Source organism: Carettochelys insculpta, chromosome 9, assembly GCF_033958435.1.
Source record: "Carettochelys insculpta isolate YL-2023 chromosome 9, ASM3395843v1, whole genome shotgun sequence".
NCBI lineage: Eukaryota > Metazoa > Chordata > Testudines > Carettochelyidae > Carettochelys > Carettochelys insculpta.
This window is the reverse complement of record NC_134145.1, coordinates 21,549,538-21,577,470: the sequence shown is the minus strand read 5'-3', so window position 1 is coordinate 21,577,470 and position 27,933 is coordinate 21,549,538.

Sequence of the window (27,933 nt, the reverse complement as noted above, 5' to 3'; positions counted from 1 at the left end):
TTTGAACCTAAATCCGAGCCCAAGCTTGGTATTCAGTGGAGACATACATTGGTATGTACACTGGGTATGCCCCAGTGACTCCTGCTGTAGATACAGAGCAGCTCAAATTAACCCCCTCTGCAAATCACTCAGATCTCCTGCTGAAAATGCTAAGTATTATTATCCCTGAGAAAACATTGTGTGATCTCTGTGTGCGTCTTGTGTCTTGTATGGTTGCCTTACATGGCAATAATTCATCATTGCAGCTGATGAGAAAAACAAGTTAAAGACTAAGGGACTTTATGTGTGTGGGTGAAGTTTCAGTGCACAACTGAAGAGCCCAAACTCTCCATCAGTTGCTGTCTGACCTTAGAATCATAGAATCATAGAATACCATGACTGGAAGGGACCTCGAGAGGCCATCGAGTCCAGCCTCCTGCCCCAATGGCAGGACCAAGTAAACTCTAAACCATCCCTGATAGATATCTATCTAACCTGTTCTTAAATACCTCCAGTGATGGAGATTCCACAACCTCCCTTGGCAAGTTCCGCTCTGACAGTTCGGAACTTTTTCCTAATGTCCAACCTAAACCTTCCTTGCTGCAGTTTAAGCCCATTGCCTCTTGTTCTATCCTAAGAGGCCAAGAAGAACAAGTTTTCTCCCTCCTCCTTATGACACCCTTTTAGATACCTGAAAATCGCTATCACGTCACCCCTCAATCTTCTCTTTTCCAAACTGAACAAGCCCAATTCTTTCAGCCTTTCTTCATAGATCACATTCTCGAGACCTTTAATCATTCTTTTCACTCTTTTCTGGACCCTCTTTAATTTCTCCACATCTTTCTTGAACTGCAGTGCCCAGAACTGGACACAATACTCCAGCTGAGGCCTAACCAGCGCAGAGTAGAGCAGAAGAATGACTTCTTGTGTCTTGTTCACACCACACCTGTTAATGCATCCCAGACTCATGTTTGCTTTTTTTGCAACAGCATTACACTGTTGACTCATATTTAGATTGTGGTCCACCATAACCCCTCAATCCCTTTCTGCTGTAGTCATTCCTAGACAGTCTCTCCCCATTCTGTATGTGTGAAACTGATTGTTCCTTCCCAAGTGGAGCACTTTGCATTTGTCCTTATTACACTTCATCCTGTTTACCTCAGACCATTTCTTCAATTTATCCAGATCATTTTGAATTATGACCCTATCCACCAAAGCAGTTGCAACCCCTCCCAGCTTGGTATTATCTGCAAACTTAATAAGCGTACTTTCTAAGCCAATATCTAAATTGTTGATGAAGATATTGAACAGAACTGTTCCTAACACAGACCCCTGCAGAACCCCACTTGTTATACTTTTCCAGCAGGATTGAGAACCATTAAGAACTACTTTCTGGGTACGGTTATCCAGCCAGTTATGCACCCACCTTATCATAGCCTCATCTAAGTTGTATTTGCCTAGTTTTTTTACAAGAATATCATGAGAGACCTTATCAAATGCTTTACTAAAGTCTAGGTATACCACATCTACTGCTTCTCCCCTATCCACAAGGCTTGTTATCCTATCAAAGAAAGCTATCAGATTAGTTTGACATGATTTGTTCTTTACAAGTCCATGCTGGCTGTTCCCTTACCACCTTCCAAGTGCTTGCAGATGATTTCTTTAATTACCTGCTCCCTTATCTTTCCTGGCACTGAAGTTAAACTGCCTGGCCTGTAGTTTCCTGGGTTATTCTTAGTCCCCTTTTTATAGATGGGCACTATATTTGCCCTTTTCCAGTCTTTTGGAATCTCTCCTGTCTCCCATGATTTTCCAAAGATGATAGATAAAGGCTCAGATACCTCCTCTATCAGATCCTTGAGTATTGTAGGATGCATTTCATCAGGCCCTGGTGACTTGCAGACATCTAATTTTCCTGAGTAATTTTTAACTTGTTCTTTCTTTATTTCAACTTCTAACCCTACCCCTTTCCCACTAGCATTCACTATGTTGGGCATTCCTTCATCAGAATTCTCAGTGAAGACCAAAACAAAGAAGTCATTAAGCATCTCTGCCATTTCCAAGTTCCCTGTTACTGTTTCTCCCTCCTCACTGAGCAATGGCCCTACATTGTCCCTGGTCTTCCTTTTGTTTCTAATATATTTATAAAAAGCCTTCTTGTTCCCCTTTAAGGCTGTAGCTAGTTTGAGCTCATTTTGTGCCCTAGCCCTTCTAATCTTGCTCCTGCATTCTTGTGTTGTTTGCCTCTATTCATCCTTGGTAATTTGTCCTTGTTTCTGTTTTTTATATGATTCCTTTTTTATTTTGAGATCATGCAAGATTCCTGGTTATGCCAAGGTGGTCTTTTGCCATATTTTCTTTCTTTCCTACGCAGCAGGATAGCTTGTTTTTGGGCCCTTAATAATGTCCCTTTGAAAAACTGCCAACTCTCCTCAGCTGTTTTTCCCCTCAGTTTTGCTTTCTATGGGACCTTACCTACCAGCTCTCTGAGTTTACCAAAATCTGCCCTCTTGAAATCCATCATCTCTATTTTGCTGTTTTCCCTTCTACCCTTCCTTAGAATTGTGAATTCTATGATTTCATGATCACTTTCACCCAAGCTGCCTTCCACTTTCAAGTTCTCTACCAATTCCTCCCTATTTGTTCACTTATGATCTGAAATACATGGTTTCGTTCACAACGTTTTGAATAGCTGCAAATGACAATATGGGACACAGTCTTTATAGCACCACAGACATGTTCTTTTAATATCATCTCATCTAAAAGGGTTTTCCTGGTTAATTAAACAATTTCCTTAATAATCATATCTTGTATTTCTATACTGTCCTAAAAAGCCCTTTTGCAAGATGTCAGCCTTATTATCCCCTTTTTACAGGTATAGAAACTGAGGCACTGAGCAGTCTAAAGACCCAGACAGGAATAAATTTTGGGTCAACTGACTGCTGTTCTCTTGCTCTAATCATTAGATGTGCTTCTTCCTGCTTTGTAACTACATTACCCCTCCCATGTTAAAACCCCAAGGAAATTACCATGAAACTGGGTCCTTTGGGGTCAGGGTTTGCCTCCCATGTGAATAGGATCAGGATCTGCTCTCCAAACTTGGCATGTGCACTTCCTTGGAGATTAGCAATAGGCCAGGACCGGTTACACAGAACAAGCGTCTCTGTGCTGGTTCTGTATACTTCACGCTGTCTCTGTCCCCTCAGATTCCTAGCACATGGTTTCGCTGCAGCTGCTAGTCACTTCCCTTGGCCTCAGCTGCTCTGGGAACAACTTCCCCTCTCCTTTAAGGGAGCATCTTCACTGTGGGAGAAGTTCCCCAGGAAAGGAAATACATCCATGGAGCTGTATTAATATTTTCTTGCAAACTCAGCCGGACTGGTAGGTCACAGTGTCTGACCTCTCCAGCCTTACGTTGCACCCAACTCCATCACCCTGATATGCTAGACAAGTTAAACTATCATGTAGGCAACTTAACCTTGATTCCACCCAGAGGGGTGGATCTCCAGGCAGACATTTCCCTCTGCACAAGGATCCTGGAAGGGCAGCATGATCTGCAGCTTGGTTAGGTGGTACAAGAAATGTATTCATCCATCTGACCTGTTCATCTATCAAGTTCATTTTCAGTTGCACTTCACCTTTTCAGGCACTGAGAGTTCATTATTTTTGTACTATGCGTTGTTCCTTTTGAAAGACCCCGCTGTATTTTTTCCCGTGGAAGGGGAAATTTATCTTTAATGGACCTAGCTCTTTAATGGATAGCTGTGTAAATAGACTTCACAGTAATGGTGACTGTATAAAATTTCAATACTAATGCTCGCCTTCTGTTGCCTTGGTGTTGAGCTGTGCTTCCCTTCCCCTCATCTATGCGTCACCATTGTGAGAGCCAACAGACAGTCACTCATTGAAACTTCTTGGCAGATGCAGGACCCCAAAGACTGTCTTTGGAATATATTGTGCTTTTACAGCAATGACATTTGGGTCTCTGATTTGTTTCTTGGCTAGGCTGTGATAGTACTACAGGCACAGAACGGCCTGCTGCCTCAGGGTCAGCATGCTGATTTTGTACCTTGAGACGTATTTGTCACTTGACTCACCTTGGATTGCAAGACTTTTTTTTTTCTGGCCTTGCTATGTTGTTGAGGAAAAGATTATGTGCTGTGTTCCCACAAAACCTACCTACAGCTTCTGTCTCTTCTCTGTAAAAAGAAATAGCTTCTCTCACCCATATTAGGTAAAAATTAATCTCTATGGCCTTCATGTATCTACCTCAGATATACTCAGGAATGGATCATACACTTCTATACTCAGACCACACCTACCAAAATATCTTGTCTCTCTCTTCCTGCCAGATCACCCCCTTATCTCCTTCCTTTGAGAATAACCACTTGTTTAAAACTGTGCCATTTTAGAGAACTGAATCTTCTGATTTCAATGATAATGGAGCTTGTGAAAAACAGAATTCGAATGGGAGGATTTAGTGTCATAATCAGAATTGAAAGCCTAACCACATCTAAAATAGTCTGCCAGTGACTAATGGCTTTATGTTTCATAATTTTTGAAGCTACATTTGAAGAATATGCAAATGTTTTCTGAAAATGATGGTGGGGTTGTTGCTTAAAACGCCAAGCAGAAGTCTTCTTACATTGATAAAGCACATTCACATTTTATTACCACAGATGCCCAAGCAGCTGTATAGAACCCCATAAGCATTCAATGTTTTTTGAAGCTCTGACAGTCAGTTTGCAGGGAAACAAAACTTAAAAGGGCTAATCCTGGATTAAAAGGTATGCAGATTACTCTCATTTTAATGATGAATAAAACTAAAACTGTACCAACTTCCCACCGTACACACAGTAAATAGCAGAGAATATAATAAATATTCTGAGGCAGTCCATCAGTTTTGAAGAAATCCCAGACAGGAGGAATACCCAGGTATGGAAATAGCTTGGGTCTATCATTTCTTACATTGGCTATTAGTAGGTGTCTTGTTAAAGTAACAAACTAGATCATGGAGTGGCAGGATGGAAGGATTCATTCTTCCAGGAACCATCCATATTGGCCAGCCGGCATTGGTCTAGCCTTAGGGGATAGTCATCAAAAATTGAGAGGAGTTTGACAGATTGTATCACGAAATCCCAAAGATTCAAGTTAAGATAACCTGGAGTTAAGCATCATAAGTGGAACCCAAAGCTGATTACAAGTAGGGAAAGAAGATCCCATGTTCAGATGCACTCATTTCCCCAAAGCTACACCACTGACCATCTGAAGGGCTACATGTGTAACCTCCAAATGTTGGCAAATCACTTTTTGTGATCAGAACAAAAAAGCGCATCTCAGATGTTGCCTCTTCATTTTCGAAGATTGCTATGGGCACGTCTTGCCATGTGCAGGGTTATCAGTCCTACACTTTCTGCATGACGTATGTGCAAAGCTTAAATCATAAATACCCCCAAGAAGGAGAGCACACTTCTGTTGGAAAGCTTCCTGCAATGTGCCCCATTTTGACTGCTAGGCACCAGATGGCACCACACTGTCTAGTCCTTTACTTGACATAATAAAAAGCATGATATGGACAAGGAATTATCATATCTGAAGGTCATCCAATCTTCTGATCCTTATTAGCTAGGAAGGAACATCTCAGCTCCAATTTAGTTAGCCTGTAACACTTCAAGAATGATTCCTCAGTAAGTTGTATGGAGAACGAGTGTGCTCATTCTGAATGTTTCAATGCCCTCCCTAGCCCTCACCGCCTGCATACATACACACACTCCAACGCATGGCCCATTTCCAATATCTCTCCTTTCTTTGACATTACCTCACGAGTCCTCCCTAAATTAGCCTGGGGCTTCCAGAAGATTTGAGGAATTATATAGAAACATACAGCCAAAAGAGAACCTGCTGCAGAAGGTTATAAAATGGAACTATTTGGGCATATTTGCAGAATGAACGATGAATGAAAAATCAAGACCCTGGAGTTCAGCATAATGGACAGTTCAAATAAGAGAGACAGACCCCACAGAGAAGATAGATGATATAGTAGATTGCTGCAGAGCTAGTCTACAGAAACTAAGCCACTCCGCACTGGACAGGGAAAGATAGAAGGAAATAGTGAGAGAGGCATTGGATACCAACGGGTGCTGAGCCCACGGTTATTGATGATGATGATTACAAAAGATTCCCCTTATACCACATGATGCTCTTCTGAGTGGACAGAGTGCTGTATTCACCAGCTACCTTGCTCCCTAGCATGGAGCTGCTTTGAGTGCCACACATAAAAGACCCTATTGATCATCTCTTTTGTTTTCTGGACAAAGCTAAGTGCAGAATCTGGTAGCAAAGGGGGGCCGCTCACAATGGCTCTGATCCAATACTGTGTCCCATTCATTTCAGAGGAGCTGAATCAGCTTCAGAGAGAAGGTCAGCCAAGGAGGACGTGGAGGTTCCAATAGAATAGGACAGGAGGGTAAATCAGCAGCAACAGACCTTCCAGTGTTCTCATCATAATACTCCTTAATGGCCATTAGTCAGCCCTTAGTGACATATGGAGTTAAGTACAGGCTACACTTTCTAGTGCTGTAAAGAGAACTGAATTATCTTCTACTTCACAAACTGTGATTGCATGTGGCATTTTGATAGGCATTTTGAACAACTGAGGCTCATCATCAGGATTCTGCAACAGAAATGAGCCATTATTTGATGCTTTTCCCAGCAGTCACTAAGAGATTAGAAAAGCCAGCTATAAATTTTATGGTAATTTCCATAGAAACTAATGCAGACACTTGCCACTTTAGACAAGTGAAGGCCTAAGAATTTACCAACCATTACCGCCAAACCATTCCCTGTTGGCTTCACAACTCAGCAGCCATCCATCCCCAATTTATTTCATATCATATTATCTTAAATTTAAAATAAATGGGGTAATTTCACCACTGACTTCAACATAGTTGTGCCTATTTGTGCTAGCTGCAAATGTGACCCAAAAATATTGGCTTGAGACCCAGTTATTTCAGATGGTAGAATGTGAATTTGTCTGTACCTACCTATTCATGATCAAACAACTTTCCTTTATGGAGCTCTGCTATCATAAACGTGAATGGAATATGGAGATCTGCACAGCTGTGCTATGGGACAAGCTGAGCAGGTCAGCACTTCGGTATGAAAGCTGCTAGGATGCCCAGTGACTTCAGTGGGAGCTGGATCAGACCTTTAATCTAATTTGTGCAGACCCATAGTGCAAAACAGAGGCAGAACCCAGTCCCAGCATTCGTAGTTAAGAAAAGACAGGATCATTGTAAAGGCAGACTGGTTATCCACTGATGGAAGTGGAGTGCTCTGTGTTATTCTTGTGCCAACACAGAGAGCTGTAATAATGAGTACTCAGATTTTGTGGTGATGGGTGTTAGTACGTTACCATTTGCCTGATGGGCTCTAGGGGAGACCTCAGTGGAGGAAACATAGGGGCACCTGGGGAAGAAAAGTGGAGGACATGGAATCATAAAAAACATGCAATTACTGGTTGGAATGTTATAATAGGGACGGGAACTGGGAAAACTATAAAGAGCTTGTTACCCCAGTCTGAATTTATGCAGATGGAACCAAAAATTACCCAAATATTTACATTTTTGTGAATGGCTTTAATCCATTTTGCCACTTAATTGTATAAAACCATCTTCTATAACAAGAATATTGGTATTTTTTAAATAAATTTTTAAAAAGCCTGTAACACACAAAAAAGCTACAGATGGGGCTTTTATATACAGTTGTTTTCTCAGTAGATGGAATATTGAATCCTTCACCCATTAAATGTATCCTTACCACAGATTTGCTGCACCTGCTATTTTACATCTCAGTATATTTCATAGTGACTATTTATGGTCCATTCAAAATGAAATGTAGACAAGTGCTGCAAATAGCTTTTAATAACGCAAGTGTGACACCTACTGGTCAGAATTATCAGCATCCATTGCTTTGCACTACCACGTTGCGCAAAACAAAGTCCATCCAACTTGTACATGTGTAAGGGATAATGGACATAAAGCAATACATATTTCAGGCATTTGTAACCATTTTAATAGAGCTTTTGCTATTTGCTTGCTAAATGAATGCTTTGTTTTGCTACCAAAGCTACACAAAATCCTCCCACAGAAGTTGGAAAAGCTCTCTGATCACCCAGGGCTCTACAGAGCCACACCTTATGCTGGCTTCTGTCACTGATGACCATGCAAAGGTCTACTGGTGGTAGCAAAATCTGCCCTGATAGAAGTTGCAGCAACCTAAGTTGCCTTTGGCCATTGTTCCACAGTGGGACTCACACCTGACCAGCGCTGTTTTCAAAGAGATCAGCCTTACATTACCCAGAGATTCCCCCCTACCTCATGTATCAAACTAAGCCAGTTTTCAAGTGGCTTTGTACCCAAACCTGAGGCCAGCAGCTGCTACAAATCTAAAGCTCTTTTAAGATTTGCCCATCCATAATAATATCAATCATGCAGGTAAACAGCAATGAACAGTAGTGTATCATGCAGTCCACAAAAAGCAGTACTTTAGGTAACACCAGTTCTGGGCATGGAAAGTTCAGCAGCCTTCATTTGGAATTGGCATCTAATAAGATTGCAGATTGTCCCACAGACATTAGCAGTTGTCATACAGGACAAGACTTCTCCCCATTGGACCTGTTGAATCACACTCCACTTTCACAGCTTCCAAAGTCATAAGTGCCCATTGTGCTCATGTAGTCAGAATTACTCTATCACACAGGCCATAGAACTTCCCCTAAATAATTCCTACAGATGTTTTTTTTAGAAAAACGGCCAATCTTGACTTAAAATTAGCCAACTGTATCCATGCTGAGTCAGTGTTTGTGTCCACCACTGAGTGGGCTAAATTCTAGTCCCAGTGACTTGATTTGACCTTCCTCCAACCCGTTCCCCACCTCACCCCCCACAGACCCCTTGCTTTGAGCCAACGCCTCTTTTTCCCCATGAAGGGCTCCAGCTGAATTATGTTAGACATGAACAGTCTCGTGTTGCCAGAGGTAATTTTCCCCAGGATTGTGGCAGTGTGGCAGTGACACAAAATGTTCCTTATGCTGGGGTCATATGTGGCATACACCATGCCAAAGGATGCAAAAGTCAGCAGCAGGGAACCTAGAAATCCACTTGTGCTGCAGAAACAGGAGACCTTGTATTTTTACAGTCAATCTTTAGTTTTTCATTGTGTGAAAAAAAAACAAAAACTTATATATTAATTATTACTGAAAATACTACTGGCACTTATTCAACGCACACAGCTTCCCCCTTGTTGATTTTTTGAATATGCTTTGCAGTTATGTAGCTAAATGTACTCCAATAAACTGCTTACGCGCACAGAGGATACTCAGTGGCATATAGGGATTCATGTTTTAAACCCAGATCAAATTTCACTTCAACCTCCAGCTGTAATTTTAATATGAAAAGCTGCCAAAACTGTAAAAATCACTCCTAAAAACTGTGTCACTGAAGTTGGCATGAAAAAATTTCACACTGATGGCTATGTGCTATTTTGCGCTGTATGCAATAAGTCCATACAGTACAGTTGAAGGAAGCCAACTGTAGAATATACGAAAAGTGCTAAACATAAACTGGATGAAAAGAAATGAAAACAAGAGGCTAAAGCAGCAGGGCACTCAACAACAGTAAAGAAACAATGCACATGATTGGCACTGGTAGGCTTCAAATTGCCTGGGTAGCCATCCTTCAAATTGTAAATATATCAATAAAACATTGTGTTCAGCTGACACCTTTAAATTCTGGGAAATTAAAGTTCAGCATATTTTAATCACAGGAAACCACAGATTCTTATTATTTTAATTGGAGAATTTTGGCGGGGGGGTGGGAAGGCGTACCACAAAAAACTTGGATCCCTTGTCATCCACTCTAGCAAAGCCAGTCTGAGCGGAGCCATTCTTGGCTTCTCTTTTTGCCTCTCTTCTTCCAAGACATAGCAGCACAAAATGCAGTAACAAAAATGTCTCAGTGCCATAACCGATTGGCACAGCTAAACCAGTGTTCTCTTAGGTAGGGAAAGATCAATGCACTGAGACTCCATTCTAATGAGGAATGATTTGAGGACCTAATTTTCATAATTTAAAACAATCAGAGAGGGAAGCAGACAAGAAGCTAGGTATGGGAAAGGTCACTGACGAAAGGAACTGAGCAAGGGCAGAGAGACAGGAGGGAAGTGAGCAGGCTTATGCAGAGCAGCTAAGAAAGGAGCAGATGGGAAGGACGAGTGAGCACATTACAGTCTTTTTTCTTTGATTTTTTTAATTCAAAATTTGCTTTTTCTCTACCCCATTTACCCTAAATCAGTGGTATTCCTACTAACCCTTTCTGCACTGCTACCGTGGTCACCCATCCATGCTGCCTATGTCCTGAAAACTTCTAAGACACCATGGCTGTGGCCACACTTTGGCCAAAATTTCGCAATGGCCATGCTAATGGCCAGATTGAAGCATACTAATGAGGCACTTAATTGAATATTCAGTGCCTGATTAGCATTCACATACTGCCAGCCGCAGTGCTTTGCAAGCACCGCTTTTGAACACATGCAGCTTGGCACGGCTACACAGGAGTCCTTTTCAAAAGGACCCCACACATTTTGAAATCCCCTTATTCCTCTCAGCTGACAGGATTAAGGGGATTTTGATGTTTGCAGGGTCCTTTCAAAAAAGGACCCCTGTGTAGATGAGCCACATTTGAGCGAAATGCAGCACTTTCAAAGTGCTGCAGCGGGCCACATACTAATAAGGCACTCAATATTCATTTCAGTGCCTCATTAGTATTCTCCGATTTGGCCATTAGCATGGCCATTTCAGAGTTTTACCCCAGTGTAGACATGGCCCATGTGCAGTGAATCAATAAGCATGTTTTCCATATGTGTGGAGATTCTTTTGTGCTCGGGTGGGTTACAAGGCTATTTAAAGTGGCATTTATTCCCCTGCAGTGACTGCCACAAAGATCTGAATGCACCACATTGTGTCTCCTGATCCAACAGGTTTAGTGCCCTTCTATTTCCGGTTGTTCATGCTAGACACCAAACCAAACCAGCTTGTCATTTCTGTTGTCAGAGTACGCCAAAAACTCCTTGAAGTCAGTGGGTCTGGCCTACTAGTAAACACGAACCTTTACGAGCATTCTTTAATATGACTTTTACTATTGTGCATTTCCTTTCGTCCTTGGAAATACCCACATAAAGCAGAAATGGGGCACAGCTGCGACACCTGAACCGGATCCAAAGGTCTCTGCTTGGATCTGGAGTGCTAGTATGAAGGCAAATATGAACATCCACTGAAGAATGAAAGTAGAACACAGTGCAATAGCTTAAAATTTGAAATCAGCAAAATTTAAATTTGAAAAGGGGATATTGTTCTAACCATAAAGTCAACTAGCCATTGAACCAGATTACCATGAGATGTGGTAAATTTTCTCTCACTTGGGGGATGTTTGAATCAAGATGGGAAGTCATTCTAAAATATCTGCTCTAGCTCAACTACAGGTTTTTGGATTCAGTGTAGGCCACACAGGAAATCCTATGGTATGTGTTACACAGGAGCTCAGACTGAATGAGCATAGTGGTCTCTCCTGGCCTACAAGTCCGTCAAATGCATAAGTGAGGAGTGGGTGTTCAGGTCCAGAGGACTGGCTCATGACCCATCTCTGACAATATCAAATCATAACAAGTGAAAAAAAGGTGGGCAGATGGCATTAAAGTTTCAATGAACAAAACATTTTTATTTAAGATTAAAAAACTGGGGAGGAAGAAAGAAGGGGGAGAAATAAACATTGGTAAATCTATTTGTACTTCACATAGATCCAGGTGCAAACTGCAATGCATTAACCCAGGCGTGTCCAACCCACGGCCTGCGGGCCGCACGTGGCCATGGACAGCTAGTAATGTGGCCCCACAAGATCGTAAACTTTTAACATTATTATGTGATTTATATACATTAACTATATTATATATTTTATATGCGGCCCAAGACAATTCCTCTTCACTCAATGCGGCCCAGGCAAGCCAAAAGGTTGGACACCCATGCATTAACCTCACTACAGGAGCTGACATACACTCCTGTTATTAGTGCACTTGATCTGTACCACTTCAACAGGGACTTTTGATCCTGGCTCTGACACTTGGACTCTCACCTACACTACTTCAGCTATTAGTCCTGACCACCCAAATGCTGGTCTTGGCACAAAGGGAAAGAGCTCTTTAATTCCTCTATTGGTGACAAGAGAATAGCGCTGCCACAGAGCAGTTAATTTGCATAGGCTAACTACCCATAATAGCACTTGAGTAGTTACCATAACCGTACATGATCTTGGATTCGGGGTGTTAGCAGGCTCCCAGATGAGCTTAGAGAAAGGAAGGAATTCTGATCATCTGATAAAAATGCATTTCCAAGCTTCCAAGACTCTACCCCAAGGTCTTAAATTCCCTTGGTTCTTCTCTTACAGGGACTTTGCTGGAAAAGGCAATGGAAATTAAGGGCTTTGCTGTGAGACCTACAAAACAAGCATTTTGCTGTGCAGACTATGCAGAGAACAGAAGCAGTGATGAATGAACTGTGGTGAGGCGCTGTCTGTCCAGGTCCTTAATAAAGCTGAATCAATAAAACTGGTTTAAGTGGTAGCACTTTTAGTTGGACTAGTAGCTCCTAAGTGTCCAGAGACAAACCTACAACGAAATATTTACATTATTGCTACTCGCTGAGACCAACCATAAGTGTAGCTTGAGGGTTGAGTGAATTGGCAGCCATGGGGCTACTATGTGTGAGGCATTCTTATCAGTAGGTAGCAAGAGAGTTAGGCTTTGTCTGCACTACACAGCTTTCAGTGACACAGCCATGTTGGGCAGTGTAGATACTGTTGGCCCTTTTACCAACAAAATACTCACCCTCAAGCTACGTCTACACGTGAAGCCTACATCGAAGTAGCTTATTTCGATGTAGCGACATTGAAATAGGCTATTTCGATGAATAACGTCTACACGTCCTCCAGGGCTGGCAACGTTGATGTTCAACATCGATGTTGCGCAGCACCACATCGAAATAGGTGCTGCGAGGGAATATCTACACGCCAAAGTAGCACACATCAAAATAAGGGTGCCAGGCACAGCTGCAGACAGGGTCACAGGGCGGACTCAACAGCAAGCCGCTCCCTTAAAGGGCCCCTCCCAGACACAGTTGCACTAAACAACACAAGATCCACAGAGCCAACAACTGGTTGCAGATCCTGTGCATGCAGCATGGATCCCCAGCTGCCGCAGCAGCAGCCAAAAGCCCTGGGCTAAGGGCTGCTGCACACGGTGACCATAGAGCCCCGCAGGGGCTGGAGAGAGAGCGTCTCTCAACCCCTCAGCTGATGGCCACCATGGCGGACCCCGCTATTTCGATGTTGCAGGACGCGGATTGTCTACACGTGCCCTACTTCGACGTTCAACTTCGAAGTAGAGCACTATTCCCATCCCCTCATGGGGTTAGCGGCTTCGACGTCTCACCGCCTAACGTCGATGTTAACATCGAAATAGCGCCCAACACGTGTAGCCGTGACGGGCGCTATTTCGAAGTTAGTGCCGCTACTTCGAAGTAGCGTGCACGTGTAGACACGGCTTCAATGAGCAGTGTCTATGTTGTCAACAGGAAAGCAATCCCACCAGCAATGTATTGTTTACAGTAGCACTTGCCATGGGAAAACTTTTGTCTGGGGCGGGGTGTTGGGTTATTACCTCTGAATGACAAAAGAACAAAAGCTTTGTTGCTCAACTGCCAGCGTAGACATAGCCTAAGGCAGACTAACATGATTAGAAAAGGGCATATATTACTCTTTTTTTTTGCATGCAGAGTCTGTTGCTTTGTAGGACTGGACCCTTTTCTCGCACATACTCTGAGTGCTTGTGAGTGGGGAAATTCTGCCTGTTCAGGGCCTCCATGGAAAGTATGTACAGCTTTCCCAGGATTCTGGGTGGGACACAAGATAGTACAGTTGTTTGTCAAGAGGGACCCTAGCTTTGTTGAACCCAGTGCTTTTTGCTGCTGTTAACTACCTGGCAGAAGCGGTACGTGGACATATAAGCGATGATGCCTAATAATTAAATAGAAACTAATCATAGTGCTTGAGTATGCTCAATGGGCTAAATGTTAGCTTTGCTACCTTAAAAATAGAGCCAGATCTCTCCCTGTATATGCAAAGATATGTGGAATCCTGACAAGGTATTGGTATTGTATTGACTTAAGTGAGAGGCTTGTGTACGCAAGGAGTACAAGATAAGGCCCCTAATGCCTAACTCCCCACTTACGCTGTGTTAGAAGAAAGACTTCTGTGAAAATGTCTAATACTATCACATTGTGTGAATATATATTTCTTATCAGGAAACAAAATGACCAGCTCATACTATGGAGAAATAATGTGTCTAAGGATCCATAGTGGACTCTGAAGAGCAATGTGTGCCCCCCCATCCAATTTTTCTAATGTGACTTTTATTGCACTCCTCCAATCTTACAGCAGTACATGACCTGTACTAGCAAGTTACCGCCTCAGTAAGTGCTGCAGGGCAACTCTGACTACACTCAAGTCAATGCACTTGGAACACCAATAGTTTGGAAAATAAAAGAGAAATAAAAAAGAAAAGATACAGCCCGAGCAAGAGGAAAGCATTGATGTAGGTGGGAAAGTAAAACTCAAGAGAGAACAGTACTGAGGCAAAGGACAAAGGGATCAATAGAAGCAAAAGACACATTAGTCTAGAGACAGAAGACAAACGCAGACTGGACAGACTTTGCTCTCAGGTACATATCCTTGACTTCAGTGGATGATGAACATGTCTACTGGAAAACAGAATGTCAAAAACCCTGCTAATAGAAGGAAGATGCCTGCTTTTTAAAAGGCATTCATGTTCAGTTGCTGTTCTTTAGTGACATATCTCACCTCCCGTATCTCCAGTGTTCCATTAATTAGCAGTTGTGACAAAAGATCCTTCCCCTGGAAAAGCTTTCAATTTATGTTATTGAGGGCCAAACTACCTTCTTCTGTGGAGGTGCCAATAGGAGGGGCAAAGGAAATACAGGCAAATCCAAGAAGTTGATGTACTGTTTCCCCCAAATCATTTGCTTAGGAAAAATGGTCCCATTGATGATTTTAAGGGAAAGATCATCCTCACAGGGCTGCAGATCCTTAAAGAGTCTTTCCCCAAATGCATCAGCATCATAAGTGGACTATCTAGGAAAAATTTAGGGCATGTCTACACTTGCCATTTAAAGCTGAAAAAGTCCCCTTTTGTGCAAAACCATGGACACATCTAGACTTGCCAATAGCTTTTACTCAGAAGTTTCACCACAAAAAGAAAAGCCACCTCCCTGAGAGACATGCCACTCTTACCAGAGATGCTTTGACAGTAATATGTGAGTGAAGATACGATGCAAGTGAAGACATGTTCCTGCTGTATGCAGAACTTTTAGCTTCCATAGGCTATCCCACAGTGCCTTGGGGACCACTCTAGCCAGCAACTCTGCTGCTCTGAAGCCAGGTACTCAGAAGTCCACCCTTCCCTTGTAAAGCCTCTGGAACTTTGAAACTTCCCTTCCTGTATTCTTGGCAACTGCACTGCTCACTTATCATCTTGCCAGGTCACAATGGCTGCTCCATGGAGCAAAGGATCCCTTGCTTGCAGCAATGCTGAGCTAGTGGGGCTGACCAGTATCTGAGGAGTGGGAGATGTGCCTGGACCCAGGATGTCCTGTGATCACACATACCCACTCCCAGGAGAGCTGAACTATGGGATAGCTGTTCTCAGGGCTCTGTTTTCATTGGCAGTGGAAGTTCTGTAAATATAAATACTCCCTCATGCCTGTGACCCTGAGTGAGTACACAAACCAGTGCTTTTCTTTTAAAAGTTCCCCATCAGTGGTGAAAGTGACAGCACAAAAACTTTGCAAATGTAGATATAGCCTTAGAAGAGCACTACTGGTATTTATTTTTTAATTCAACCCCCTAGAGCCATGACAGGCCATGTTATGAAGTTATTAAAACAGGCCACAAGTTATGCAGCTTCTATCTGTTGAGACTCAATTCCTATGCAATTTTAGATAGAGATGCATTGAGGACAGGATGTGTGCATACTCTGCTCCCTCCTGAAGTCCTTACATTTGTTCCTTGTATTGTTTTCCAACCATAAAAGAAAGGTTAAAAGTAACTGGACATCTGTAGACCATCTTTATACAGAAACCATACAACAGAGCACTTTTACAGCTGGAAGGCAGGAGAATGAAGTCACCATGGGTAGGCAAAGTGCACGAGGAGAGCAGACTGTGTATGCAAGTGCATGTGTGTGTTGCCACTGATTACAACAAATGAAAATAGAGAGAACAGAATTACAACTTCTTCCTTTTGAGCATGTCATTTTAACTTTGGCATTGTATTAAAAAACCTTCTATGTAATGAATCACTTGTAGCATAAAAAATAACTCACCTGCGTTAACAGAATGACCCTTGGTTAGCTTATTTGTCTGCAACAAATGAAATGACTCTTAATGAACCAAGGCAGGTTATCCTGAAGGCATAGAAGATGGGGATCAGGTGCATTTTAGGGTCTTAAAACAAAAGTGTCATATACTTTGTCAGGATTTCATTGGGATTTTTCTGAATAATGAATGAAGTTGCTGTAGCATAGTGTTAATGTGGTGAGTGCTGGGTGAAAAAATTCAGTTGAAATGCTGTCACAAGATTCTTTTGTTTCACTGACAAGAGTTGTCATGTTCTTGTGACACCTGCCATGCAGCGAGCAAACTGATAAATAGCTTAAAGATGAAATTGTCAGTCACCATTACCTTGCATAAGCAATTAACTGTTCTAGTGGCCTGCAGGGCTGGGCCACAAGATCTTCAGGCTCCTATCCCCTGTGAACATGCAGAGGTAGGTGCAATCCTGTGTATAGTATATTTAGCCTCAGGGAACAAGGGAGAAACTTAGCAGAAAGATTGTTTAAAGGTTGTCAGTAATGATGTCTCTAGAAATAGCTAATTCTAGAAATAGCAGGGAGGTGCCAGGTAAAACTATGTAGATTTAAAAAAAAAGTGGAGGAAATGACAGGGTAGAAGGGTTCGGAGAAAAAGTGGGCAGTTGTAATTTTAAAAAGGAATCTTTCTATGCGCACATATATTTCCATAAATTACCCTGAATCTTTAGGATGAGAGTGGCTCTCAGGTTTCACTTAAGTTGAAGGGATACAAGCTGTAAGTGAATCTACATTATTTAGGCTTAATATGATTGACACTAACTCAGTTTGCCAGAAAAATCAGGCCTTAAAAAAGTCATACCCAAGATGAACTCCCACTGCCACTTCTCCTTATTTCCCTGCTATCTTGAAAATTGAAAGACAATCTAATTTCAGACTATCCTTGTTTTAAATCCCAACAGCACTGTAAAATGTTACAATGAACTGATTGAACAATACACAATACGCCATTGTTCCAAGTTGTTTTGTTTTGTTTTGTTTTAAGTCTCTAGGTCATAAGGAATAGTATGAATTACACTCAACAGCAAATTAAGCCTCTGAGTCCATAACAAGGCATAACAAGAACTTTTGCTTTTGGAGGGTATAGGATTTGGGAGTTGCTCAGGTGCACCAGTATGCAGGGTGTGGATGCTGCAGCTACCTCACTCTTCCTGGATTCCTTTTGCATTGGAGACATCTCAGGACTCAGGGGACGATTTTCATCTTAGTACTGAGGTAACAAATATCAAACAGTTCCATGGCCTGTGTGTGAGGATTCTGCCTTCCCACATGCATTGCCTCAGTATAGCTACCTGGCAAGCAGGGGGGGCTGAAAACCTCCACAGGCCCTAGGTTAGGTGTTGGGGGAGGAGCGGGGGACAGGTTCTGCACTCCCAGAAGGCACAGCGCCTAGGGAAACTAGGCCTCAGTGCCACCTGGACAGTACTATGCAGCCCCTTCCTCTCCTTCCAGCCCTTAGCACTGCCCACAGTGAACATCACGTGGCTTCACTCACACCCTTTACCATGCCACCCCCATCAGCAGCCTGCTAGTTAGACACTGGGTGTGTGCATGAGAGGTATAACCCTGTAATAACCCTTTGGTGGATGTGTTACACGTCCGCTCTGTTCCAGCTCCCAACTGTAGCCCAAGATCTACCAGTTCATGTTCTTAGGTTTGGATGTGCCCTGTAGAATCTCCAGTATGTAGTCAAGATGACAGTCATCACACTTCCACCCAAGCATTTCTAGAAGTGCTTCATTTAATTAATTGCATTATTTAATAGAGTGTCTCTGCTACAGAATCCTCGGGGGGGGGGGGTCTATCTAGAGAACCATGCACTGGCACAGGCTAAATGTTTATTATAATCAGCTTTTTACCACTCCCAACAGAAATGTTTCCCTTCTCTTCCAGTTTCTGGAAGAGAGGGGGACCTAGATGACATCAGCTAGCAGGGAAGTGATGTTGTTTAATATCATAGAATCATAGAATACTAGGACTGGAAGGGACCTTGAGAGGCCATCTAGTCCAGCCCCCTGCCACAATGGCAGGACCAAATACTGTCTAAACCATCCCTGACAGCTATCTATCTAACCTGTTCTTAAATATCTTGTTCTTAAATATGTTCTTAAATATCTTGGAAGAATATCAGAGAAGCCAAATATATGTCAGGTCTCCCCATGTAGGGTGTCTCCTCCTTTCTCATTCTCAGACTCCTCACTGCTCCTGGACAGCCAAATGGCAGCAATGGCCAAGAAAACCTTCTTTCATTTCCAACAGCCCAAGCAGCTGTGGTCTTCCATCTCAGATGCTAGCTTCTTTGGTCAAATCAGGGCTGGACAGTTCCAGTATGGTCTACCTGAATCTAACCTTGAAGCATAGTGAAGCTTCTTTTCAATGGATCCTATTGACTGTTTCTTTAATTTCACTCTTTGTGGCCAGGTCTGCAACCTCAACCTCCAAAATTTTCCTTTGAGTTCAGAGTTTGACCCATGCTCAGTGCAATGTGCTGACCATCACTGGGCTTCATGTTGAACCAAGGGGATCTATAGCAATTCTGAACCAAATTCTCTGGTGATATAAACTCAAGCAGAAGGAATAGGTCCAGATTCATTCACAGTGTTTCTAGTTCACCTGAAAAATAAACAGTTTCAGAGGCTTTTGAAAATAAACTTGCCCTTCATGTGGACAGCCTGATGCTATGATCTTGATGTTGGGAGGTACAGAGCCCTCACTTATCTGGAGCTGAGCATCATGGCCTCTCAGTGACATCAGTGGCACAGGATAGCAAACAGTATCTTTCAGGAAAGAGCCATATATCAGCTTTTCTGTCAGACTGTGTGTCCCATGGTTGGGATGAATGGGAGTTGTACTTTATTTGAACTCTGTAGGCTTTTCATAATTACAATTTAATGAAAAGCAGAAAAGTTTACTCAGGAGTTTTCTTTCTTCAATTATATAGTGAGGAGAAAATGAAGAATAAGAATTCCTCTCCTCTGTGGCCATACATTGCTTTATAAATAAGACACCTGTCAAAATGAATTTTTGTGTATGGGATGTTAGAGCAATTGAGTCAAATAAAAAATAAGAACTACATCTTCAACAGAATGTGTAAAAATCACAGCCAACCAACTGTAATGTGAAGGCACAGCATTGCTCTGCATCCTGGCTGGTAAGCAGGAATATCCTGAAATTTAAAACGCCATCTAAGCTATGTCTACACTAGCTCAAAACATCAATCCACTCTGGGTCAATCTTCTGGGGTTTGATCTGACATCTAAATGCAATGCCAGGTTGCTACTGTTTATGTCACAGTGTTGTCCACCTACAACTCTTCCTCTGTCAATGACTTCAAAAGTAATTCTGCTGCAATGCATGATATCCTCATGACACTGAACACAGGATAGGAGAGAAGTGTGGGATCCAGGCTTTCTCACTGCAGATGCTGGAGTGTACATCAATGAATGGGTGGTTTTACAAATGGTGTAAAAGGGAGCCAGAGGCTGTGGGAGGACTGGTAAACAAAGCAGTGCCTGCCAGGATGTCTTTCATATTCCCAAGATGTGCTGCATTCCATCCCACATTCCCATAGTACCTTGCAAAAGAAGGTGTCACCAGGCACTGTGGGTTGCATAGCCATAGTGCCTTGCTCAGTCTGTCGATGAGGGAGCTAAAAATGTGTCCATGATCTGTTGAATGAAAGAGCCGGTGTAAACATGTTTTGGCGTTTTTCTTTTTTTTTTTTTTTTTGGCAACTTCTGCATGTCAACATTACTTTTGGCACCCAGACTTTGCAGTGTAAACATACCCCAAGTCTCACCTTTTCTTTTCCTAATGCTTTTCCTAATGCTTTTCCTAGTGCTATAAATACTTTTGCTCAGAAAAGTTTATTCTTGAAATAACTGTTTCATGACCCTCTGTAATTATATCCATTGTGTTAGATAAAGAACCGTTTTTCATTCTGCGGAGCTTTTCAATTAGAAGCTGTTTGAATATTATCTGTTGAAAAACAAAATTATTTGCACTTTTCAAAAACACTCAGCTACTCTTCCTCACAATGCCTTTCCAAGGTTAGTCTATATCTTTTATTTCCCTATTGTGAGTTGTATTGTTCTTTCAGTGATGCAAGAGCACAGAACAGTGACTTCCAAACAACCTCTTGTGTCTCCTGTTTTTGTGAAATCTCAGACATGTCATCATTAGAATGGCTGCCACCTGCTCACCTAAACTGTCAGATTTGAATACTAGAAAAGCCTTTTGTGTTTGCTCCAGACACCAAGTTACCAACAGGAAAGGGGAATAAGTATTCCCATATAATAATTTGCAGAGTTCATGGGGCATTTGCAACTGCTAAAAAGGATACTAATGATGTGTTTTCTTTTTCCTGAGACGTCCGCTGCACAGCTGAAAATCAGTCAGTCCAATCATTTAGAGATGTGGGGGTCAGAAAACAATAAATATATAAGTATAATAATAATAATAATACACAGAGCAAACAATGAATAGCTGTATAACAGTTTAATGGGACTGGTGTAACCTAGTCACATAGTAAAAATCAGGACTTTTAAGCAACAGCTACACAGCAGTATTATTCCAAAATAATCTATTCCAGAATAGCTATTCTGAAATTTTTTCCAGGCATAAGAGGCTGCCAACAAAGGGGGGATTTTGCTGCCAGAACCACATTTGCATGGCATTTTTTGTGCTGATGGCAGCATCTGCCAGTGAGTGAATGTGCAAATGAGCAGCCATTTGCATTTTCGAGGCTGCCCATTTGCATACTGCTGCCGGCAGTTTGGGTCTGTGTAACCATAGCCTTTGAAAAAGCATCCAGCAATTTCAAAATAGCATGCCCAGACAGATAGTGCCTATTTTGAAATAGTGCAATTGGGCGCCATTATGGCTTATTTTAAAATAGCATGATTCCGTGGCTGGTGCTACACTACCATCCTCCCTCCCATCAGAGGTGCCATGGTAATGAGGCAATTTGAAGCAGGCTAATGAGGCACTAATGTGCATATTCAGCACCTCATTAGCATAATGGCAGCCACACAAAGGACTTCAAATTGCAGAGTGACAGTGAAGATGGGGGCAGCTTCGAAATAAGCACTCCACTTCCACATTCCCTTACTCCTACAGTACTAGATTGTAGTAAGGGAATGTTGAAGTGGAGCACTTATTTTGAAGCTGCCCCCATCTTCACTGTCACTCTGCAATTTGAAGTCTGTTCACATGGCTGCCATTATGCTAATGAGGCAATGAATATGCACATTAACGCCTCATTAGCCTGCCTTCAATTGCCTCATTACCATGGCACCTCTGACAGGAGAATAGTAGTGTAGCAGCAGCCCATGTCTTAACAGTGCCTGTTTCAAAATAGCTATTTGAAATAGGGCCTATTCCTCCTGCAATGAAGTTTACGAAATTTGAAATAATGTGCCTGCTATTTTGAACTTATTTCAAAATAGCATGTGCATAGTATAGATGCTGGCAAAGTTATTTCAAAATGACGGCTGTTATCTCAAAAGAACTTTGCTCTGTGGCTGTAACCTTATACAATAAATGTGCTTTATAAACAGAAAGAAAAGAGTGGGTGTGTGCATTTTGTGGCAGAGTCTTGGAAGCCTGGTCCACGTATCTCTTTATCCCGTTAGACTAGTGATGTGCACATTATTTGAGGAAAGGCTAGGTTATTGAAAATGAGGGGGCAATTTTCCATTTGATTACACACACAAAAATGAACAAGTTTTGCTGAGAAATTTGCCAGTTTTGTGAACATATCTGGAGATGGGACACATTTCCAGTATAGAAGAGCCCATTGTAAGGAAAAGGCAATTCTGAAATTCAGAACTGGAATTTTTGCATATTTCTGATACAAAAATAGCATGGAAACCATCAATTTTTGCAGAACAGTGATACTGCCCAAAATAAAAGAGCAAATATGTCTCTGATAAATGCAACAGAAAACAAGAGTTTTTTTTAATCTATCCCATCATTCTGTGTCTCTATTATCCTGTAAAGACAACATTATATGTTTTTGAGATGGGTGTAGGATCACAAGACTGGATTGGTATTTGAGCCTGTAATTTGGTAAAAACTAGTATAGTAGTTGACTTTTTAAACCTGGCAGAATTTCTTTCTTATTTAAGACACATTCATTAGTAATTCTCTTTTTTAGCTTGTTTACTTTCTGGATACTGTGGCAGATCACAGTCTGGAGCTGACAGGTGCCTGGGGGAGGGGGAACATTTTGGGCATTGGAGGAGCTTCTTTTTGTTCCCCTTGTAAGTTCCCAGACAGCACAGTCCTTCAGGCTTTCTATAAAAGACTTTCCCCAGGCAACAGGAGTGAGATGGGTGTAGTGCCCAGAAAGAAGGAGGCTCCAGACCAGACCAGACCAGACCAGACCAGCAGGAAAGATCCCAGAAGGTAGTGGTGGGTGAAAAGGCCCAGAGAAAGACAGCTATCATGGGGCAGTGGAAAAAGCTCCACTGGCTCCCTCCTTGCCTAGAGTGCCTGGGCCAGAGTCCAGGGCAGTGGGTGGGACTGGACTCCCCTCACCACTCTCCCTGGTAAGGCTGATCAACTGGGGTAGGGCCAGAACAGCTTGCCACAGGAGGAGAAGGGAATCTCCTCCACCCCAAATTCAGACAGGCCAACGATGAACATGTCTCATTAAAGGGAGACCCTTGCCTTTGGGAAGTCCAGGGCAATGAGGGGGGCCTCTCTGAGACCCACAAGGAGTTGCCTGGAACGCACAGGACCATTTAGGGATTGTTGAGGGGGTCTGTCACAAAACACGCAAAAAGGGCCCAATCCTTCAAGATGCTGAATCCTTATAGAGTGGAACAGTATCATTCTGAATCAGGCCAAACTAGAAGTCAGGTCTAGAAGACACACTTTACTAGATGTTGTTTCTAGCAACATTAATTAGGTCTACTAGCTGTAGTTCATAACAAGGTGGACACTATGCAAATTTAGGACTTATAAAATTGATAGAGGTGGTGATTTTTCAAATTAGCTCTTCTTTATTTAAGACAATAATGAAATGTATAATCATTTTAATTAGGGTGGGACACCCTGGGAGCAGTGGCTCCCTGGCTATAGCCCTGTGAGGGACCTCCCCAGATGTCCCATACCTCAAGCCCCTGGGAACTGGGCTGCCGCCACTGCAGGGGACCTCCCTGGCTGCTCCACGTCTTGGGGCACCAGGAATGGGGTGGCAGCCATGCTGGTGCTTCTCCCAGCACCCCTGTGCCTTGGAGAGCCAGGATCCAGGCGGCAGCCACACCGATGCGCTCCTGGCTTCCCCAAGCTGCCGGGAGCTGGAAACTGAGCAATGGCCATGCCCTACATCCCACTATGCCCCTATGGAAGGTTTCCCTTCTGGCTCCCTCTCCATCCAGCAGCTGTGACTCTGCTGGTCGGGGTGGGGGGGAAGGTCACCTCAGCAGAGGGCCTGAATATGGGGCATTTAGCCCTTTTAGTAAAATAAATGAGGACACCTTTCTGGTGCCTGAAATATGGGGCTGTCCTGGGCAAAATGGAACAGATGGTCACCCTAATTTTAATGTAAACCTCCCACAAATATTTTTTTTACATTGAAAACTTCTGTATCCCTGAATATGGTTGGCTGATATAAGCACTGATCAGACATAAGTAACTTCAAAATATTTTAAATTAAATAACTGATACATTTTTAAGAAGGCTTGACCTAGTGTTTTGAAGGTGTACATTAAAGTGTATATTCTTGCTGATGGTCCTTGTCTTTTTAACTGCTCTCCTTCATATTTGGAGGCTATTTCTTTGTTGGATGTGATATTTCTCTAGCGTATGTTATTATGCCTTACATCTTTTTTGGGGAATAACTTTAAAAGCCAAACAAGGTCTCCAGTGGCTATAAAAGGAAATCCTAATCTGTATTGTAAATGCCAGCTAAATTGTGGGCAAACAAATGCAGGGATTTTGCTGGCAGAACAGTAGGCTCAAATGCCTCATGCATCTCTATTTATTTTTGTGCGGGAACACTACAGGTAAAACAGCAGTTCGACAGGTGAAATTTGCTGGAGACAATGATGCATGTGTAGTTCCACACAGACTGGGAAAGAGGCTGTTGTCAGTGAAAGCAGCACAGAGGTCAATTAGAGAATGTAAAGTTATTATCCTATAGAAACATGAACGAGGATGAAAACAGACTTTTTTCATGCACCAGGCACACTTTCTGTGGACGTGCTATGGAGCTTCAGTGTAACATGTAAATGTTTTGTGCTGGGCTGTCTGTGAAATAGACAAGAAAAAAATTTTTTTTTTCCTTCCACAGAAGTTTCCCACGCTGCTTAGACAAAGAGGCTCCCAGTCAACATTTTTTAAAAAATTAGCAACATATGTTATCAATAGGATAAAACACATTTTAGCAATGAAATATTTGACTTCAAAAAATAAAAATATTTAAATGAAAATACATAATCTGTGCACAGATTAATTGCACACTAACCTGTTAAAATAAACTGATGTTTACACTTTTAACTGTAGCATCTAATCTTAATTGTGTTAAGTGCTCTCAGAAGGCTTGAACTATTCTTTTAAAATAATTATAAAACTCTCATGCAATTGCTAATCATGTGATCATTATAAAAGATGAAGAATATATCTTTTCCTCAAAATTATGGCAGACTGATTGACATGGGAGTACTCCTTTCTAAACATCTGTTGGAGAAATTATGTTAAAGAATGTCTGTCACGTTTGAAAATTGGAACAAACTTTGTAAGACCAATTCAGTTTAAATGTTTTGATGCATTTTTAAAACTGCTCTCCATTACATTCACAGAAAGTATTTTTTTTAGCAAATCATAAACAAATAAGGCTTATTTTAATGGTTTACAGAACATGCCTGGTTTCAGCTTGGTACTACTATACCATTTTCTTTTTTTTTTTTTTTTTTCTCATTTCTGCAAGAAATCTGGTGCTCTCTTTTTAAGGCACAGTGGAAGACTGTTTTCTAGTGCAAATTAACATATGTTCAGTTACATCAACACAAATGTTGTGATAGACTGTTATCAGATGGAAGCACATTACACTCTGAACTGATAATTCATCAAATTGAAATTGGACAGAATTGTCCAAGAAGGGGCAACTAAACACCAGTTGAGTAGAGTGAAAGGATTACTTCCTGTATTTTATGTACAATGCTCCTGCTAATACATCCCAGAATGACACTTGCTTTCTTTACATTGTTGAATCATATGCAGTTAGAGATTTTTGCCATTGACTTTAATGGGGTCTGCATACAGAGAAGACTTTTCTGCCATAATTCTGGAGATGGTCCACTGCAAGGAGCCAGATCTGGGATAAAGCCACAATCTCTTCAGAGCAGGGATGCTCCCCTCCTGTATGTTCATACATCAATTGCACAATGGGCTTCCAAATCTTGAGGCCTCTAGATACTACGGTAACATCAATAATCATTTCAATAGATACTTGCAGAGGCTTTTTTGCCTTCCTTTCCTCTCCCCCACTCCACCCACTTCCTTCCTCCCTATCTAGCTGATTCATCAGCTTCTTTATTTTTGATGTCATCAGTTATTCTCTAGGGCCATTTCTACACATGCCACTTTCTCCAAAAGTGTCATGCTAATAAAGGCCCAAATGTGCTAATGAAGCATGGGGAATTTACATTGGAGAAAGTGGCATGTGTGGAAACGGCCCAGATCTGAAGAAATGGGTGGTCCCACGAAAGCTCATCACCTAACAAATTTGTTAATCTTTAAGATGCTACAGGACTGCTTTTTTGTTTTTTAACTTTACATTGTTTCTCAGGAGGTGACCTCACAGGATACGTCCCTTAAAGTTTAATCAATGGCAACAAAGCTAACATTTGATTTTTATAAGCATACCAGAGAAATATCCCACCTACTGTAGAAAGCAAATATGAACAAGTATTTTATATTGAAATATTCTAACACATTGACTGTGTACCATTGCTCTGCTCTTCCCAAGTTTGTTACTTTAACTGAAATTAAAGCTGTAAACAATGAAAAGGAGAGACACAGTGCATGCTTCTGATACATATTGCCAACCTGATGTTTTATATCATGTCCATGTTTTAAATACTTTTGCCTTTCAAAACCAAGCACGATCACACATGCAGACAGTCAATTTTCTTCTCGCAAATATATTTGACAAAGTATATTTTTAAAATATTTTCCTGTAGTTAATGAAAGATAACAGCTAAAGTCTCCCAGAATAATACACTGGAAGTGTGTGTTATTAAAGTGCCATCTACTGTACTGAATAAAGTGGTGCATAATGTCACTGCAAGACCAACTCTTTCTAAACATTTTGGTGAGCAGCTATAATCCCTTGCTGCTTTTTGTTTTTTTTTCTTCACCTTGTTCAAAAGATCTATGCTGACAAAGTGACCAAAGACTATTTGTTTCTAACCATTATAGTGCTATCAAAGTTTGTGACATCTGTTTTAAATTTAGATTAATTATTCAGTGCCATGAACACATCAGTTTGAGACAAATGTTTGTTAATAGAGTTTGTAAACTTTCCAGGCTATGCTGCCGAAGCACAGCTCAGTAAAATTGGCTGTACCCCAAATAGCATTTTTTTTTTTGGCTATTCAGTTTGTCCTAAATCCTCTGCTCTGAACCAAGCCTAGACAATACAGATTGTTTATCTATGGACTGCTTTGCCATTCCCCCACACCTCTGCCCAGACCACAGTAACCCATGGGTCAAGAGGATTCTGCAATTTTATTACTGCTCAAATGCAACAACTGTAGAATTCCTGTGAGCTACCACTGGATACTGTGACTGCTACTCCACAATTACTCCTGCAGTCCAGTAGCTGCTTTACAGAGGCCATGGCTGCTGGATTCAGTTGATCATGGTTGCATCAGTCCATGTCTACCCCAGTCCTTAAAACTATCAAACCAGGAAAGCCTCCATAATTCAAGTAGACTGCACTGATAGAAAGTAGGATTGGCTCTTTTTCTGATTACTAGGGCCATTTAATAACATAACAGAATTTCTTGTGGCAGACAAACTCAAATGGCCCATCCATAACACACCTTCTCCAGAAATCTCTTGCTGTTTTTTCTTTTTTATTAAGTAACAACGCTGTCACATTACCTTGGGTATGGAGAAATGGAAGGTGGTAAATAACAATCCTGTAGCCAGACTCCAGCTGCAAAACAGAGTGTTAGTGTGATTTTTTTTATTAAAAAATGTGGTTACAGCATGCTAGTGCAAGTGAATAAAAATTACTAGGATGGTTAAAAAGGCTATACCTAAACACATGAGCTACATACAAGAAAATGGCTTTGACTAAGGAGAGCAGACTGGGCCTCTCCTGTTCACTGTTCCTTTTGAAAGAAAGGAGGGAAAAGGGAAAGACAGAAGAGGCTGGATGGAAAGAGA